Source organism: Neoarius graeffei, chromosome 12 (genome assembly GCF_027579695.1).
Source record: "Neoarius graeffei isolate fNeoGra1 chromosome 12, fNeoGra1.pri, whole genome shotgun sequence".
Classification (NCBI taxonomy): domain Eukaryota; kingdom Metazoa; phylum Chordata; class Actinopteri; order Siluriformes; family Ariidae; genus Neoarius; species Neoarius graeffei.
This window is the reverse complement of record NC_083580.1, coordinates 50,393,686-50,411,390: the sequence shown is the minus strand read 5'-3', so window position 1 is coordinate 50,411,390 and position 17,705 is coordinate 50,393,686. Positions and strand designations below refer to the sequence as shown.

Genomic DNA, 17,705 nt, shown 5'->3' with positions numbered 1-17,705 from the left:
TCTCCCCGTGTCCGCGTGGGTTTCCTCCGGGTGCTCCGGTTTCCCCCACAGTCCAAAGACATGCAGGTTAGGTTAACTGGTGACTGTAAATTGACCGTAGGTGTGAATGTGAGTGTGAATGGTTGTCTGTGTCTATGTGTCAGCCCTGTGATGACCTGGCGACTTGTCCAGGGTGTACCCCGCCTTTCGCCCGTAGTCAGCTGGGATAGGCTCCAGCTTGCCTGCGACCCTGTAGAACAGGATAAAGCGGCTAGAGATAATGAGATGAGATAGATGAAAATACACTCTAAAATCAAACCATGTACAAAATAGCAGTAGTGCAAATACAGTATAATATCTAACAGAGAAGGTGCTTAGAAGAGCAGCTTATGAGGTGTATATGAACAGTAGTGCAAATGAGCAATAGCAGCAGATACAGCAGTAATGCAAATGCTTGTAGTGTGATGTGCAAACAGATGAGATAGTTTCTTGTGTGAATGAATGTGTTACAGACCAGGGGTAGGGGGTAGGTAGTGGACAGAGTTCAGCATCCTGACAGCCTGGTTCCATTGTTCCATTTCATTTTAATCTGTAAACATTTTAGATTGTTTTATTGGATTTTTTTTTTTAGTATTATTGGCTGCAAAATGGAGATTCTCTCTCAGTTTAGTTTCCTGAAATAAATCCTTATGCCTAGCCACTTCTTCATAAAAAAATCTTTATAAAACATGAAAAACTTTCTGTTCAGTTTTTTTGCTTTTTTTTTACATTAAAGAATCTATTAAAGGGCGGCATGGTGGTGTCATGGTTAGCACTGTCGTCTCACAGCAAGAAGGTCCTGGGTTCGAGCCAAGCAGCTGGCAAAGGCCTTTCTATTTGGAGTTTGTATGTTGTCTGCATGGGTTTCCTCTGGGTGCTCCAGCTTCCCCCACAGTCCAAAGACATGCAGGTTAGGCTAATTGGTGGCTCGAAATTGACTGTAGGTGTGAATGTGAATGGTTGTTTGTCTCTTTCTCAGCCCTGCGATAATCTGGCAACTTGTCCAGGGTGTACCCCGTGTCTCACCCATAGTCAGCTGGGATAGGCTCCAGCTTGCCTGCGACCCTGTAGAACAGGATAAGTGGCTACAGATAATGGATGGATGGATGGATGGATGAAGCTATTAAAGCTACAGCGTAGGTAATTTTTAGAAGTATTTTTTGTTACATTTCTTGAAATTCTCTTTACATCCCAACAGCAATGAATAAATGAAATGCTATGACAATAAAAAGAAAACAATCCATCATCTGTGGCAGTGGCAGGACTGTAAAAAGCCTGTCCAATCATTTCATTCAGTCTACTTGCCTGTCTACCCACCTACCTATCTACCTACTTGCGAACTCTGCCCATGCATTCATTGCACATGACCAGAGTCTTCCACAAAGCTAGGCAGACATATTGCTAAAGTTAATAACCATGTTTGTTATTTACATTCATTATGATAATGTTAGATGTTTTCTTATATGTGCTACACTCCTCACTTCTCTCTTCCCAAGTCATGCTCCAGCAGTAATCAGGCAGTGCATGTTCATGTGTTTTGGAGGAATGGCTTTGGAGGGAGAGCTGGAGGGTGGGATTTTTGAGTTGAGTACTTTCAAAATCTAGCTTACTCTTGCGAGTTTCTCCAAAATGACATGACCTTGCTTTAACTTTATCATGAAAGCTGAAAGCACGAATGTTCTAATGCATACAGTAATATGACATCCTGACCTTTATTTGGTGGACTTTTTTTTTGAACCCCCCTATAATTGTAGTGACCTTGGGTATGAGAAAGGCGTTATATAAATTTAACTTATTTTTTTATTTATTTTATTATTATGCCTCCTTTTCCCAATACTATTTTCATATTTTTTCCAGGGTTGGAATTGAGTGCCTTACATTCTCTCCAGATCTGCACTCATTATCTTTAAAAGTTAAAATGGAATTAAAATGGAAATGTAGAAGGCCATGCCAGTGAAACAAGGAGTCACATATCAGAACCTTGGACAGAGACTACACATGCAGTTTGATCACTAAGCACCAAGGACAGCACTCTTCATTGTGTTTGTGGTGATTATTTCTATCCTGTAATGGTCTTGCAAAGAATTGATACAAGCAGTGTCTTCTGTAGCAAGCAAGCAAGCAAGCAAGCAAACAAACAAACAAGAAGCCTTTATTTGTCACATGCACACTCAAGCACAGTGAGATTCATCCTCTGCATTTAACCCATCTGAAGCAGTGAACACATGCACACACACCCAGAGCAGTAGGCAGCCATACTACAGCACCCTGGGAGAAGTTAGGAGTTAGGTACCTTGCTCAAGGGCACTTTAGCCCAAAGCTGCATGTCTTTGGACTATGGAGGAAACTGGAGCACCCAGAGGAAACCCACACAGACATGGGGAGAACATGCAAACTCCACACAGAAAAGCCCCCGCTGGCCATGAACCCAGAACCTTCTTGCTGTGAGGTGACAGTACTAACCACTACACTACTGTGCTGCCCAGACAAGCAAACAAACAAACATTTAGATGAGGCCTTGCTAATGTGGACTTACATATCTTTCTGCTTGAATGAAATAATTTAAAAGAGATATACAATTAGCTTTGTTAAAGCAAAAACAAATCTTTCTTTCTTTCTTTCTTTCTTTCTTTCTTTCTTTCTTTCTTTCTTTCTTTCTTTCTTTCTTTCTTTACTTTTGCTTAATATAGAGCTGCTGATTATGTAGAATCGATTAAAGAGGCAATAACTTCTGTCTAAATGGCCTGCAAGGTTGACATTATTTTAGCCAAAGAGTCATTTTCTCCCATGTGTTATTGCATTAACTTTTATTAGTGTGCACAAGTTCAGGGGACAAGAAGATCCATAGTACAGGGAGTAATTATTTTCTGCAGAAGGAAATCTAAGCAGACTGATGAATGACTTTTCTGGCTCCAGGAGGAAAATGCACCATGGTCATCAGCTTTCATACAGTATATCAGACAAAGGAATTGTGGCCAGCATGAAGCAATAAATCAAATTCACATGACTAGTCATTTACACACTTTTTGTTTCAGCTGAGCCCCGTGGCCCTGGGTTTGATACAGAGCTCTGGTTTCTTTCTGTGTTCTCCCTATACATCTGTTTGTGTGTCCTTTTGGTGTCCTCCCACCACCCATGAACATATCTGTAGGTGAGGTGGCTATTAATTACTTTTATCTCATTTAAATAGTTACATATTTTTAGCATGCATATATTGTCCTGTCCATGATTTTTTTTGGGAGAAGCAGGTTGTGCCAATGCTTAGATTAAGAATCCCAATCACAGAAAACATATCTGGAACCTTTGTGATGGCTCAGCAGTTTCAGGAGCGCTATAAAAAGAAACAAGGTGCTCATTTGCATATTTCAAATGCCAGTATTTCAGTAAACAACATAACCAAGGATATATTGTGCAGCCCTAATTCATGGTGAACAAAAGTGAACCTATTTCTTCTCAGATGTTTTATTCGCAACTAACGTCTTCAATCCATATGTGATATTGATTTTCTTCTTCCTTGTGCTGCAGTGTGATGTCACTGCAAACTCTCTGACCACACCTGCTGCAGATAATGCAACCATGCGATGTGCTGTCTGATTCAACTGCAGATTATAAATTTGCAAGTGTGTTCCACATTATATCAGAGTGGCAGGAGGTACTGATTAATCACATCCCATTGAGAGATGGCTTTGACCAATGTTAGTGCTGTTCTTCATTAGAAAAAAAAAATCAGTGTTTGTTCTCAGTGGGATGACTTAGTTATGTCTGGGCTTTTTTTTTTTTGGACCTTAGCTGTTTGATGCTCTGAGTGCTCATGTGGAGCAACTGATAATGCTCTGGTAACTCCAGCGCTGCTGCATGCCTTTGTGTTGGATGTACACTTCCTTGTGGCCCTGAGTGAAGGAGATCTCCTTCAAACGTGTAAATCATCCAGGCCCAAGCCAAGCTCAAGGTGCTTTTGTGGCAGAGCTGGGTTTTTAAAATTCAGCACAGGCTTGTCCAGACGACGCAGAGCATCCACTGTCCTTTTAGGCAGCACTGCAGCAGTAGCTTGAGAGACAGACGCAGCCCAGGTCCAATAATACGCACTTGTCACATTAGTTATTGCCATCATGCTTTTAGAGTGGTGGACATATGGGCACAGAATGAGCAAGTGCTTAAGATCTCTATAATTTATTGCTGTGATGTGCAATACAAGCTAATTGAACATTATAGGGGATCTGGAGAGACAGGCAGGGAAGATACTCATAAAAAGCCATACTACAGTGATTAACCTGTATCTGACAATGAATCAGAATCTAGAAGCAGTGCAATGCAGCAAATCGTACAGATACAGGTCAAAAGCTTTCCAATGATGTTCTTATTCGTCTTGGTATTTAGGTGTGTCACTCCATGTCCTGGGTCTGCACTAGCATGCGACAAGTCACTTATAGTTTCTCTCTTCTGGGTGTGTAATGACCATTGTTGGCATTGCTTGTGGGTGTGTCCTATCCAGCAGATTATCAAAGCAAGCTACGTGTACTAGCTCCATACACTCACCCTTGGACTCACCAATCTCTGCTACTTTATTTCTAAGCTTCATTTTACTTTGTAATGCCACGATACACATTTAACCAGAGGTTAATAACAAATTGCAGGTAGGAACTAATTTGTGAGTCGGGAACTGAAGAAACATCAGATCACATACACCCCAGGCTAGACCAGAGAAATCGTTTGAGCCAGGCTTTTTAATACTCCATACCTAAGTTGTATAAAATTGAGAAAATCTGAATTCAAATATTGCTTGTCACTGACACCGAAATTGTGGCTTTGTGTCAACAAAATGTTATGTACCAATCGTGTCTTGGGTGATTTCCTATTTGCTACATTTTGGCAGAACTGTTTCTTTGCATTCTCTATATAGAAAATCTGATGGTTGCTGATGGAGTCCTGGCACTGTCATCACATGATCATATAGTGTAGCTTCAAGGAGACATTCTATGGAAAACTATTATTTTACTTTTTCTTTTTGAAACAAGTTATGTTGCTGTGACTTGGGGACATACTGGTCCTTCAAAATGGACTGTTACCATCCCAGTATGTAAAGAAGCCATGGCCTAATGGTTAGAGAAGAAGCTTTGGGCCCAAAAGGTTGTGGGTTTGATTCCCTGGACCAGCAGGAATGGCTGAAGTGCCCTTGAACAAGGGACCCTTATGAAAAAGTACCATAGTATTCATGACTGTGGTATTTTCATCACTTTAGTACTATACCATAGTAATACTATAGTCTTTCAGCCTATAGTAATACTTTTGTTTTTAAGACTATAGTTCTCCAGACTATAGTATTACTATCAAAATCAAAAGTTCTTCCCATGCCATGTGGCAGCACCGATCTCTGTTTCCGTAGCCCTCAGCATCTCACATAGCTAGGGTTACAGTGGGGGGCTAATCCTCTGGTAATTGTGAGAGTTTGACTCCGCACTCACATCTGTATTGCAGCATGCCTTGCCAGATGGCAGTAAGTACCATTTTTATGATGGTCTTTGGTATGACCCCACCATGAGTAGAACTCGTGATCTCCCAATTGAGAGGTGGACACGCTAACCACTAGGCCAACTCGCAGTGAATTGTGAACTATAGTATTACTATATTCTAGAGAACTATAGCATGACTATTACCTGGATAACTATGGTGTTACTATAGTCTGGAGAACTATAGTATTAACTATAGTTTTAAAAACAATAGTATTACTATAGCATAGTACTATAGTGATGAAAATACCACCAAAATACTATAGTCATGAGTACTATAATATTACTATGGTATACAGTACAATAGTGTTCCCTATGTAGAGGTTTGGTCATATGATAAAGCTGGGGACCGGGAAAGAGTTACATCAACTATATATATATATATATATATATATATATATATATATATATATATATATATATATATATAATCTCATTATCTCTAGCCGCTTTATCCTATTCTACAGGGTCACAGGCAAGCTGGAGCCTATCCCAGCTGACTACGGGCGAAAGGTGGGGTACACCCTGGACAAGTCGCCAGGTCATCACAGGGCTGACACATAGACACAGGCAACCATTCACACTCACATTCACACCTACAGTCAATTTAGAGTCACCTTAACCTAACTTGCATGTCTTTGGACTGTGGGGGAAACCGGAGCACCCGGAGGAAACCCACATGGACACGGGGAGAACATGCAAACTCCGCACAGAAAGGCCCTCGCCGGACCTTCTTGCTGTGAGGCGACAGCGCTAACCACTACACCACCATGCCGCCCTTTCCAAATAAATATACCACTAATATAGTTTTAATATTAATATTATAGTCTATAAAGTAAAACTATTGTAATCCTATAATTACTACTATAGTACTTTGGTATAACTATAATATTACTATAGTTCTAATAGTAATACTATTGTGCTGATAGTAAATCTATAGTAATTCTGTAGTAACTACCAGAGAAGGACAAAGTACCCAACTTCATTACTTAAGTCAAAGTACAGATCTCACTGGTCAAATGTTACTCCGATACAAGTGAAAGTTGTCCAGTCAAATTTCTACTTAAGTTAAAGTACTGAAGTACTTGCTTTTAAAAATACTTAAGTATTAAAAGTACATTTTCTGTCAACGCATCGTTGTATTATTTCCACAACGCTTACAAAACCTAACGCCGTTACCAAAGACAGAAATGTGAATTCACAAAATGAACGCATGCTGTGCCATCATGGTGGTTTAATGTTAAGCTAGCTAGTCAGTGAAACTCCACCTGACATGCTAGCAAACTCTCTTCAAACTCGAAATCATATTGGGTAGCTAACGCTACTAGAAAATAAAGATTTCTACATTCTGTTTATTTGGCAAGATTATGCTAAAACACATTTATGAAAGGACTTCAGATAAGTTAACATTAATGTTAGCATAACTCCGTTTTTACATGCTAACTCACAGTGTCCAAGTTAACTAGCTATGTGTAAACGTTAGCCGTGGTCAAGGCTACGGCAACTTGGCGGGCAAATCCATAGAAAGTCATTTGACTAACCAGACTGCATAGCTATTGCAATGTTATCGCTAGCTCTAAAAGCACAGACAACTCTGTTGCAGGCTTTCTTTTGGAATAAAACGTTTGTATCCCTCAATATGCTTTCGCAGGTTGGACGGCGAGTTTTTTTAGGCCGTGATGTGGTTCGTTTTCGGCAAACAAAGCAAACATTTCAAACAAAACTGATCTTTAATCCCTTCAGAAAACTGAAACATGGGTTCATGGGCCATGAGTGCATGCATTCCCCAGAAGAACCGCCTCCTTCCATTCTGCCATCAACTGATCGTGTTAAATAACGCTGCTGAGAAATCACTGAACTTGATTTTATACAGTCTATGGATGTGACGTGACCCTAGTGATTACTGATAGACTGTCTCAGTGTCACCTGCGAAAAAAAAACAATCACGCTTTAGAAAAGAAAAGAAAAAAACATCCACTTTCAAAATTGCTTCATAGTAACGAGTAACGAGGAACTTGATAGAAATGTAGTGGGGTGAAAAGTACGATATTTGCCTTTCAAATGTAGTGAAGTTAAAGTCATAAGTTTCCAAAAAAAAAACCTCAAGTAAAGTACAGATACTCAAAAAGTGTACTTAAGTACAGTACTCAAGTAAATGTACTTCGTTACTGTTCACCTTTGGTAACTACTATAGTTTTACTATTGTTGTAATAGTAATACTATAGTAATACTATAAAAGCTATAGTTCTACTATCGTAGAACTATAGGATATTTTCATAAGGTTACCTAGCCCCCAACTGCTCCCTGGGCTGCTCTGAGTATGTTGTACTGTATGTCGCTCTGGATAAGAGCATCTGCTAAGTGCCATTAATGTAATCTAAAGGAACGAAATAGACACCGAGAACAGGGGTAGGTTTCCCCAAAAGCCTCTTAATGCTAAGGGCATCTTAACTAGGAGAGACAGCATTCATTGTGCTGCTCACTCGACCATTTAACGATGATCTTTGTGCTGCGATGCTTTTAGGAAACTCGACACAGGCCAGTTACAAACATGCATGCTTCTTAAGTAGAATTTCCTCTCATTTTTATGGTACCAACCCTCATTAACATATGACTGCCCACAACAATCTGAATCAAGAAGATGGAGCTGTGGTGCAGTGCCTACTCTGTTGAAGTCGACTATGGAGTAATAGGAGTGCCATTAGAAAATAAACCTGTAAAAGAATAAGAAAATAAATGCTGAATAAGAAAATAAAAGAAATTAAAACATTTTTAAATAATAAAATAAATATTTTTACTTTATTGCTTTTGCTTTTTCCCCTATTGCATTTTATGGCACTCCTATAAATCCCTGTTGCTAGTCCATAAACCCTAAGTAAAACGTTCAAAATTTTCAAAAAATCAAACCTTAAACTCTGTATTGGGTCCGTGTATGATTCGTTCATTTGCATTTCAATTAAGAACTAAAAAAACATAAAATGAAAAAATGACTTCTCATCGTTTGTTTTCACCTTTGAAAAACAAATGATGAGATAACAAGTCATTTTTTCATTTTATGGTTTTTTAGTTCTTAATTGAAATGCAAATGAACGAATCATACACGTACCGTATTGGATATTGTAATAGATTCCTCCTTTTAGACTGATCCTTAGTTAATTTGCATGACCAGTCAATGCCCTCAGGTAACATTAGGTGGTCAGCTAACATTAACATTCTGTCCATGACACTAATTTTAAAGGGGAACTGAAGGCAATTTTTTATTATCAAAATTCTATTTATCTCATTTTATTAAATATAGGAATGCATTTTTGATAGCTATTTTGTTGCTGCTATAGCAAGTTATGAGTGTTTGAAATATGCTCTGTAATATATCAGTCCATATGTCAAAGCAATGGCCGTAAACGAGATTCATTGAGACCTGTGCGAGACATCGTAGGACGGAAGTAAAATGTACAGCGAAAATCAAAGTGATCAACATTTGCCAATACTGTCAAAAGACGCGCGCGCCCTCTTTTGAATGCTGGTGTAATCAAGCCGGAAGTTTTGTTTGTTTTGATAGCAATCAGGAAAGTTTGAAAAAAGTAGGCAGTAATCATCATTTAAACTCATTTTTGTGCAATATTTTGTTTGGAAAACAGTTTTCAAAATGGTGGCACCGATACCTGGCTGACATTTCACGTTTCGAAATCTTGCACAAGTCTCGTGAAGATCATGTGGATAAGCGACACCTGCCATGGACCAAACGAACTAAATTCAACATGACTAAAGACTGAATAGGCCAATAAGTATCATATTTAATTGCAATTAGTTGCCAATATGAGTCACAATATAAGGTTGCTAAAACTGAAAACGTAATTGAATAACATGTTAATTAAGAAATAAAGCAAGTTTAAAAATGACTTCAGTTCTCCTTTAAATAAAACATATAGTTTAACATCTGTAGTTTGCTAGGCTACATTATCTGAATTCACCATAGTATTGGATTAATGAGCAACTCACTGTTGTGGGAAGCCTTGGTCTAATGGCTAGAGAAGCAGCTTTAGGACCAAAAGGTTGCTGGTTCGATTCCCTGGACTAGAAGGAATGACTGAAGTGCCCTTGAGTAAGGCACCTAACCCCCAGGCTGCTCTGGATGAGAGTGTCTGCTAAACGCCTGTAATGATGTGTTACTTTGATAAATTTGCTCGGCACCATGTACTGAGATGAACTCCGATAAGTACTAATGTTACCAAGTGTTCTTTTTCACCACTTCAGACAGTTAGCTTTTGTTAGCTTGGCAAGGTAGCTTACCCAGTGTTCGGGATGTGATTGAGCACACAAGCTATGCAAATATTACACGTACTGTACAGGAATATTTGTTTCATATGTACACAAGCGGGCGGCACGGTGGTGTAGTGGTTAGCGCTGTCGCCTCACAGCAAGAAGGTCCTGGGTTCGAGCCCCGGGGCCGGCGAGGGCCTTTCTGTGTGGAGTTTGCATGTTCTCCCCGTGTCCGCATGGGTTTCCTCCGGGTGCTCTGGTTTCCCCCACAGTCCAAAGACATGCAGGTTAGGTTAACTGGTGACTCTAAATTGACCGTAGGTGTGAGTGTGAATGGTTGTCTGTGTTTATGTGTCAGCCCTGTGATGACCTGGCGACTTGTCCAGGGTGTACCCCGCCTTTCGCCCGTAGTCAGCTGGGATAGGCTCCAGCTTGCCTGCGACCCTGTAGAAGGATAAAGCGGCTAGAGATAATGAGATGAGATGTACACAAGCATCTGGATGCAATCATAAAAAGAACAATGTTAGGACCATAGTGAAAAGCTCTTGTTTAAAGATGTTAGACAATCAGAGAGAAGCTATTTACATATTTAATATTTAAAAGTACAGCTGCAAAATCAGCCTGTATTATCCTATAGGCTTTTCATACCATGCTAAAATGGCATGAGAAAAAGAACCAAGGCTTCACCCCCCCCCCCCCCCCCCAAAAAAAAAAAAAAAAAAACCCACAAAAAAACTCATCACACATTTTATAGAAGCATCTTAGGGAATAATATAAAATAATTGGAAAGTGTATGGCATGTCCCCTTTAATATGAAGCACAGCAGCTGATGCCTCAAGCCTCAGGATGGTATTTTCACCCCTTAGGGTGTTCTCTAGCCCCCTGCCTTTTACACAGCATGCAGTGACTCAGCAGAAATGAGGGGGCGTAAGGTAATATACTTCACTGCTGGGAAGCACGACTCAAAAAACTGTCGTCTCAAAGAGGGCAAAATCCACCAGAGTCCATGCACTCACTCATGCTGAATGTCTTTCTCTGACAGTCATGTTTTATTCATTTAGAGAGAAAAAGAAGGAGACAGTGTGTGTGTGTGTGTCTGGGAGGTAGCGGGTTTATGATTGTGTTAGAAAGAAACATGACTGTAGGTCTTCAGGGTTGCAGTTTAAAGGAACAGTTCAGCCAAAATGGCTTTCTCTCTATACCTGCACTGTAGTTGATATAAGTATGTATGTATGTATGTATGTATGTATGTTACGCTTCTTTACTTATGCACTGGAGTTATAAGGTTTACATGGTTAATGAATTAGGGAGGTTCATAACCTTTCATAACATTTGATTTTCTGACGGCAAACATTCGATGCACGATGCTAATGAACTTCCTAACCTCGTATGGCATGTGATTCCTCACTGAGCTGAAGAGATAAATTGTTCTTCAAATCTCCACCAACCCTTTGTCTTTATCCTTGAATGTCCTGGACAGGGATGTGTCAGACAGGCAGGTCTTATTTTGGCCCTGGAGTTTGGTTAAATAGAGGTGATTGGACAGAGAGATGCTAAAGGACAGACGGCCTGAGAAGACATGGGGAGGAAAGTGTCCCGACCCAGACGGCTATAAATATCCTGAAACAACAGCTGCAGTCCCCCCATCCCCCTGTGTCTCAGTCTCTCTCTCTCTCAGACTCACACTGTCTCATTCTTTCTTCATCTCTCTGTCATGTCACTATCGCATTATAGCTATAATTTTATCGCTATTAAAAAAAATCTTTATGATTGTAATCATTATCAGTGCACAGCATAATAATCAGAATTATTATACATACAGGACACTTTTTCCATGGAATAAAATATGTATTCTATTCCCTTCTAGCAGGTTTCATTCATTTGGTTTGATAGCATGCAATATCGTTTGCATATCGCTTATCCTACGTGTATTACATCACTCTACCCAATGGAGAATAAGTGTTCAATATGGTTTAAGATATATCACGTTGTCAAGCTGATGCGAATATCCAATGAAAAAAAAACTTTTCTGCTGTGCATGCGCAGAACCATTTCTTTGTTCACTGGGAAAGGGAAAAATGAGGCTAATCCAGTGCTAGGATTAGCTATGCTATAATTAAGCACTAAACTGAAAACTGAAACGAAAGATGCATTGAACATCCCAAAGGCTACCAAAACTTCATTAGATATCCTTCATGCATATTTACAAGCAGTGGTGAACCGTTACTATTAGAGCTGGGATTTCAGACACACCAAAAAAGCAACAGGGCAAAGTATTTTGCAAGGGATTCGTGGCAGGATGCTAGGTAGCTCTGTTGTGTAGTTGTTGATGTTGATTTTAAAAGTAACTAAGTAAATTGCACAGGGAAATGAATATTTAAGTCTAAGTAAAAAATACTGTGGTGAGCGTGTGTCAAAGAAAAGCCTGGGGACGGAAATCTTGGTTGTTAGCCTATGCTACTAATACCCTGTCCACACTAGGGATTTTGTGCCGATACGAAACGACTTTTGTACCGCAACACCTGTCCACACTAGCAACTATACCGGTACTGTAGCAGTATAACTGTATCGGTACGAAACCCACAAATGTATGGGTTTCGTACCGGTACAGTATCGGTACTGTCGCGCTTCGCTGTAGTGTGGACAGATGAAGCGGCTCTGTATCGATACAAATATAATGCGCAAGCGCAATGAACCATTCCTACTTCTTCCGGGTTATTCATACAATACAATACGCCCGTGCTTTCCAGCTGTAAATAAAACGTCAAAAAATGGCTCAAAACGACCGTGGAGCTACATGGAGCAAAGAAAGGGGGGAGAAAGGGAGATTCGTTTTCTTTGTTTCTTTCTCAACTGCCTCGCGCGTTTTATACGATTCGACTGAATAAATGTCCACCAGAAATACAGACTGTACATTGACAACAAAAAGCACACACACGTTGTTTCATCCGCCATATTCTCGGAAGGAAGTTACTCGGTAACCACGGAAACATTTCGCGCACGCGCATTTCAACTTCCGTGAAAGAAAACCGCAAACATTTCTCGCTAGTGTGGACAGATGCACTAAACTGTACCGGTATACTTTGTATCGATACAGTTATACCACTTTCGTACCGGTATAAGTGTGAACACAGCATTACTCTTGATAGCACTGGTTTGACTGCTTTATTAGCATTCGCTAACACTACTGATGAATGCTACACCAGCTGGAAGATGACTTCACTGCCGAGCTGATGGCACTGACTTGCGGTTAAGCTCGCGTTGGCCTTCGAGAAGGCCGAAGGCGATAAATTTTTGGTCCGTCTCACTATAAATCAAAATCTGATTGGTTAATTCATCTGTTACTTCCTACATAAACATACACTGCCATGGCCTTCTGTCTCAGCAATGAAGTCGTAACCAATGAGTGAGCCAGCTCGAAACTCTTCTCAGCCTAGAGACAACAAACAAAAAAAATCTCATTGGATGACACTGTTTTAATGTTTTCAGGACAGTAACCCTTTCATTTCTGAAGCACATTTGATAGAAAATGAGGCCAAATTAGAAGAGAATAAATTTACAACCCCGATTCCAAAAAAGTTGGGACAAAGTGCAAATTGTAAATAAAAACAGAATGCAATAATTTACAAACCTCAAAAACTGATATTGTATTCACAATAGAACATAGACAACATATCAAATGTCGAAAGTGAGACATGTTGAAATTTCATGCCAAATATTGGCTCATTTGAAATTTCATGACAGCAACACATCTCAAAAAAGTTGGGACAGGGGCAATAAGAGGCTGGAAAAGTTAAAGGTACAAAAAAGGAACAGCTGGAGGACCAAATTGCAACTCATTAGGTCAAATTGCAACAAATCATTAACATGACTGGGTATAAAAAGAGCATCTTGGAGTGGCAGCAGCTCTCAGAAGTAAAGATGGGAAGAGGATCACCAATCCCCCTAATTCTGCGCCGACAAATAGTGGAGCAATATCAGAAAGGAGTTTGACAGTGTAAAATTGCAAAGAGTTTGAACATATCATCATCTTCAGTGCATAATATCATCAAAAGATTCAGAGAGGGGTGGCACAGTGGTGTAGTGGTTAGCGCTGTCGCCTCACAGCAAGAAGGTCCAGGTTCGAGCCCCGGGGCCGGCGAGGGCCTTTCTGTGCGGAGTTTGCATGTTCTCCCCGTGACCGCGTGGGTTTCCTCCGGGTGCTCCGGTTTCCCCCACAGTCCAAAGACATGCAAGTTAGGTTAACTGGTGACTCTAAATTGACCGTAGGTGTGAATGTGAGTGTGAATGGTTGTCTGTGTCTATGTGTCAGCCCTGTGATGACCTGGCGACTTGTCCAGGGTGTACCCCGCCTTTCGCCCGTAGTCAGCTGGGATAGGCTCCAGCTTGCCTGCGACCCTGTAGAAGGATAAAGCAGCTAGAGATGATGAGATTAATGAGATGAAGATTCAGAGAATCTGGAAGAATCTCTGTGCATAAGGGTCAAGGCCGGAAAACCATACTGGGTGCCCATGATCTTCGGGCCCTTAGACGGCACTGCATCACATACAGGCATGCTTCTGTATTGGAAATCACAAAATGGGCTCAGGAATATTTCCAGAGAACATTATCTGTGAACACAATTCACCGTGCCATCCGCCGTTGCCAGCTAAAACTATAGTTCAAAGAAGAAGCCGCATCTAAACATGATCCAGAAGCACAGACGTCTTCTCTGGGCCAAGGATCATTTAAAATGGACTGTGGCAAAGTGGAAAACTGTTCTGTGGTCAGACGAATCAAAATTTTGCAGTTCTTTATGGAAATCAGGGAAGCCGTGTCATTCGGACTAAAGAGGAGAAGGATGACCCAAGTTATTATCAGTGCTCAGTTCAGAAGCCTGTATCTCTGATGGTATGGGGTTGCATTAGTGCGTGTGGCATGGGCAGCTTACACATCTGGAGAGACACTATCAATGCTGAAAGGTATATCCAGGTTCTAGAGCAACATATGCTCCCATCCAGACGACGTCTCTTTCAGGGAAGACCTTGCATTTTCCAACATGACAATGCCAAACCACATACTGCATCAATTACAGCATCATGGCTGCGTAGAAGAAGGGTCCGGGTACTGAACTGGCCAGCCTGCAGTCCAGATCTTTCACCCATAGAAAACATTTGGTGCATCATAAAACGGAAGATACGACAAAAAAGACCTAAGACAGTTGAACAACTAGAATCCTACATTAGACAAGAATGGGTTAACATTCCTATCCCTAAACTTGAGCAACTTGTCTCCTCAGTCCCCAGACATTTACAGACTGTTGTAAAGAGAAAAGGGGATGTCTTACAGTGGTAAACATGGCCTTGTCCTAACTTTTTTGAGATGTGTTACTGTCATGAAATTTAAAATCACCTAATTTTTCTCTTTAAATGATACATTATCTCAGTTTAAACATTTGATATGTCATCTATGTTCTATTCTGAATAAAATATGGAATTTTTAAACTTCCACATCATTGCATTCCGTTTTTATTTATAATTTGTACTTTGTCCCAACTTTTTTGGAATCTGGGTTGTATGAAAGAATGAAAGCAATTAAAGAACGAAAGAAATTAAATATAACATTTGAAATGCTAATAAAGTTTGAGCCTTCTCTGAAGGCCTAGAAGGCCCTGACAGTTCCCCGCTGTTTACAAGAGAAAAACATACCAACCAACATCGAAAAAACTGGAAAAGAGAGTGTATAATAATAATAATAATAATAATATTGGCTGGCTTTTTTTCATGGTATATCAGATATATTCCATCCAGCTAGCATGATACTGAACGAGTCAAAGTATCATGCTAGCTGGATGGAATATATCTGATATACCATGAAAAAAGCCAGCCAATATTATTTAAAATGTTCCATGTTTAGTTTAGACTCTATGTTAGCCACAGTTTCGCTCTGCGCTGTAGCAAAGCACTCTAGCTCCTTAAAAGTGGTGCTATGCATATCCACAGTAGATTGCAATCCAGGCAGCGAGTTTTTAAGCTCCTCTTTAACAGCTGCGATCTCTGATCGAAGGCTACTGGATAGAGAGTCCATTTTAGAGTCAATTTTGTGACATATGTCTGCTTTTAAAGCTTGCAGGGCATCCGTAAATTTAGCAAAGCTTAGGGCATCCCCCTCAATGCTAGCCACTCCACTCGCATTACCATTAGCAATCAACTTCAACGCCACTTTTTCCCGACAGAGTGTCTTGCTTTGCATGGCTAGTTTTTGGATCTTGTTTGGGTCGAGAATTAGACATTCTCGGTCAGAGAACTATGCAAACAACTACTGAAGTACAGAGTAATATAACATGAATGATATCTCATACAAATATTCACTTAACTGTGCTATTTATTAAAATTTAATTTGTACCTGGCAGGAGCTCACAGAAAACACGTCTACTCCATACGTGAGCACTAGCGCTCCCCAAATGTTCCATGTTTAATGATTGCTTGCTTACTTGTTTGATTGATTGATTGCATCCATGCATATGTACCCAGGCAAAAATGTCTGATGATATTTTATATCTCCCAGCTATATGCATTAATCATTCCAAAGCATCCTATTTGGTTATATTATAATGTTTTCTGTCACTATGTCTCAGAAGTAAGACACTAAGGCCAAGTTTACATTAGACCGTATCTGTCTCGTTTTCTTCGCGGATGCACTGTCCGTTCACATTAAAACGCCGGGAAACACCGGGAAACAGGAATCCGCCAGGGCCGATGTATTCAACCCAGTTCATATCTGATCCGGTGCTGTGTAAACATTGAGGATACGCGGATACGCTGTGCTGAGCTCTAGCTGACGTCGTCATTGGACAACGTCACTGTGATATCCACCTTCCTGATTCGCTGGCATTGGGATCACACACACAGCGGCTCAGTCCCGAATCACTGCTCGTGCGCTTCACTCGCGCGCTCTGTGAGCTGCGCAGGGCCAGAGTGCGCACCCTCCAGAGGGCACTCGCTGTTCAGGGCGGAGTGATTTGGAGCACAGGAGGAAGCGCTGAGCCGCACTGAGGTTTATTTACACATTTCAACCTCCTTCAGGCGCTTAAACTCAGTGAGAACATGAACATCACAGCCAGGTGTGTTTATCTGCTGGAGAAGGTGTTCGCTTGCCATCCTTCCACTTGCAAGTGATGAGTGACTTGCGCATGCCCGATATGCACTGGGATCATGTGACGTGCCGTCTAATTAGTCATGTGATTAGCGTATCTGTGTATTGGCGTTGCTGTGTGCACACAAATCGTGTATTGGTGTTGCTGTGTGCACGTGAATCGTTTTAAAAACATTAATCTGATGATCCGCTGATTCGAAATAATGTAAACAGGGCCTAACACAGCTCTGGGCAAATTGTGTGAGGCTGGATACCTTGGGCAGGTCGAACACAGAGAAACAACCACTCATACTCACATTCACACCTATGGGCAATTGAGAGAAGCCAGCTGACCTAATCTGAATATCTTTGGACTGTGGGAGGAAAGCAGAGGACCCGAAGTAAAGTCACACAGGCACGGGGAGGACATGCAAACTCTAGCCAGTCAGCTGTGAAGTTCAAACCCAGAACCTTCTTGCTGTGAGGTAACAGTGCTAACCACTGTGCCAACCCATTACACAATATATTTACCCATATATCATTTATTATTCTTTACCATCATCATCGGTGCTTGAAATATTGATATCACATACAGTGGTACTTGAAAGTTTGTGAATTCTTTAGAATTTTCTATATTTCTGCATAAATACGACCGAAAACATCATCAGACTTTCACACAAGTCCTAAAAGTAGATAAAGCAAACCCAGTTAAACAAATGAGACAAAAATATGATACTTGGTCATTTATTTATTGAGGAAAATGATCCAACATTACATATCTGTGAGTGGCAAAAGTATGTGAACCTT

At 40.6% G+C, this 17,705-nt stretch overlaps 1 protein-coding gene across 1 annotated transcript in view; it reads left to right on the top strand.

The window, feature by feature from the left end:
• The window catches only part of rpl17 (ribosomal protein L17), a 234,897-nt gene that overhangs the window by 144,202 nt on the left and 72,990 nt on the right, over positions 1–17,705 (top strand). The gene's annotated exons all lie outside the window — the stretch shown is intronic.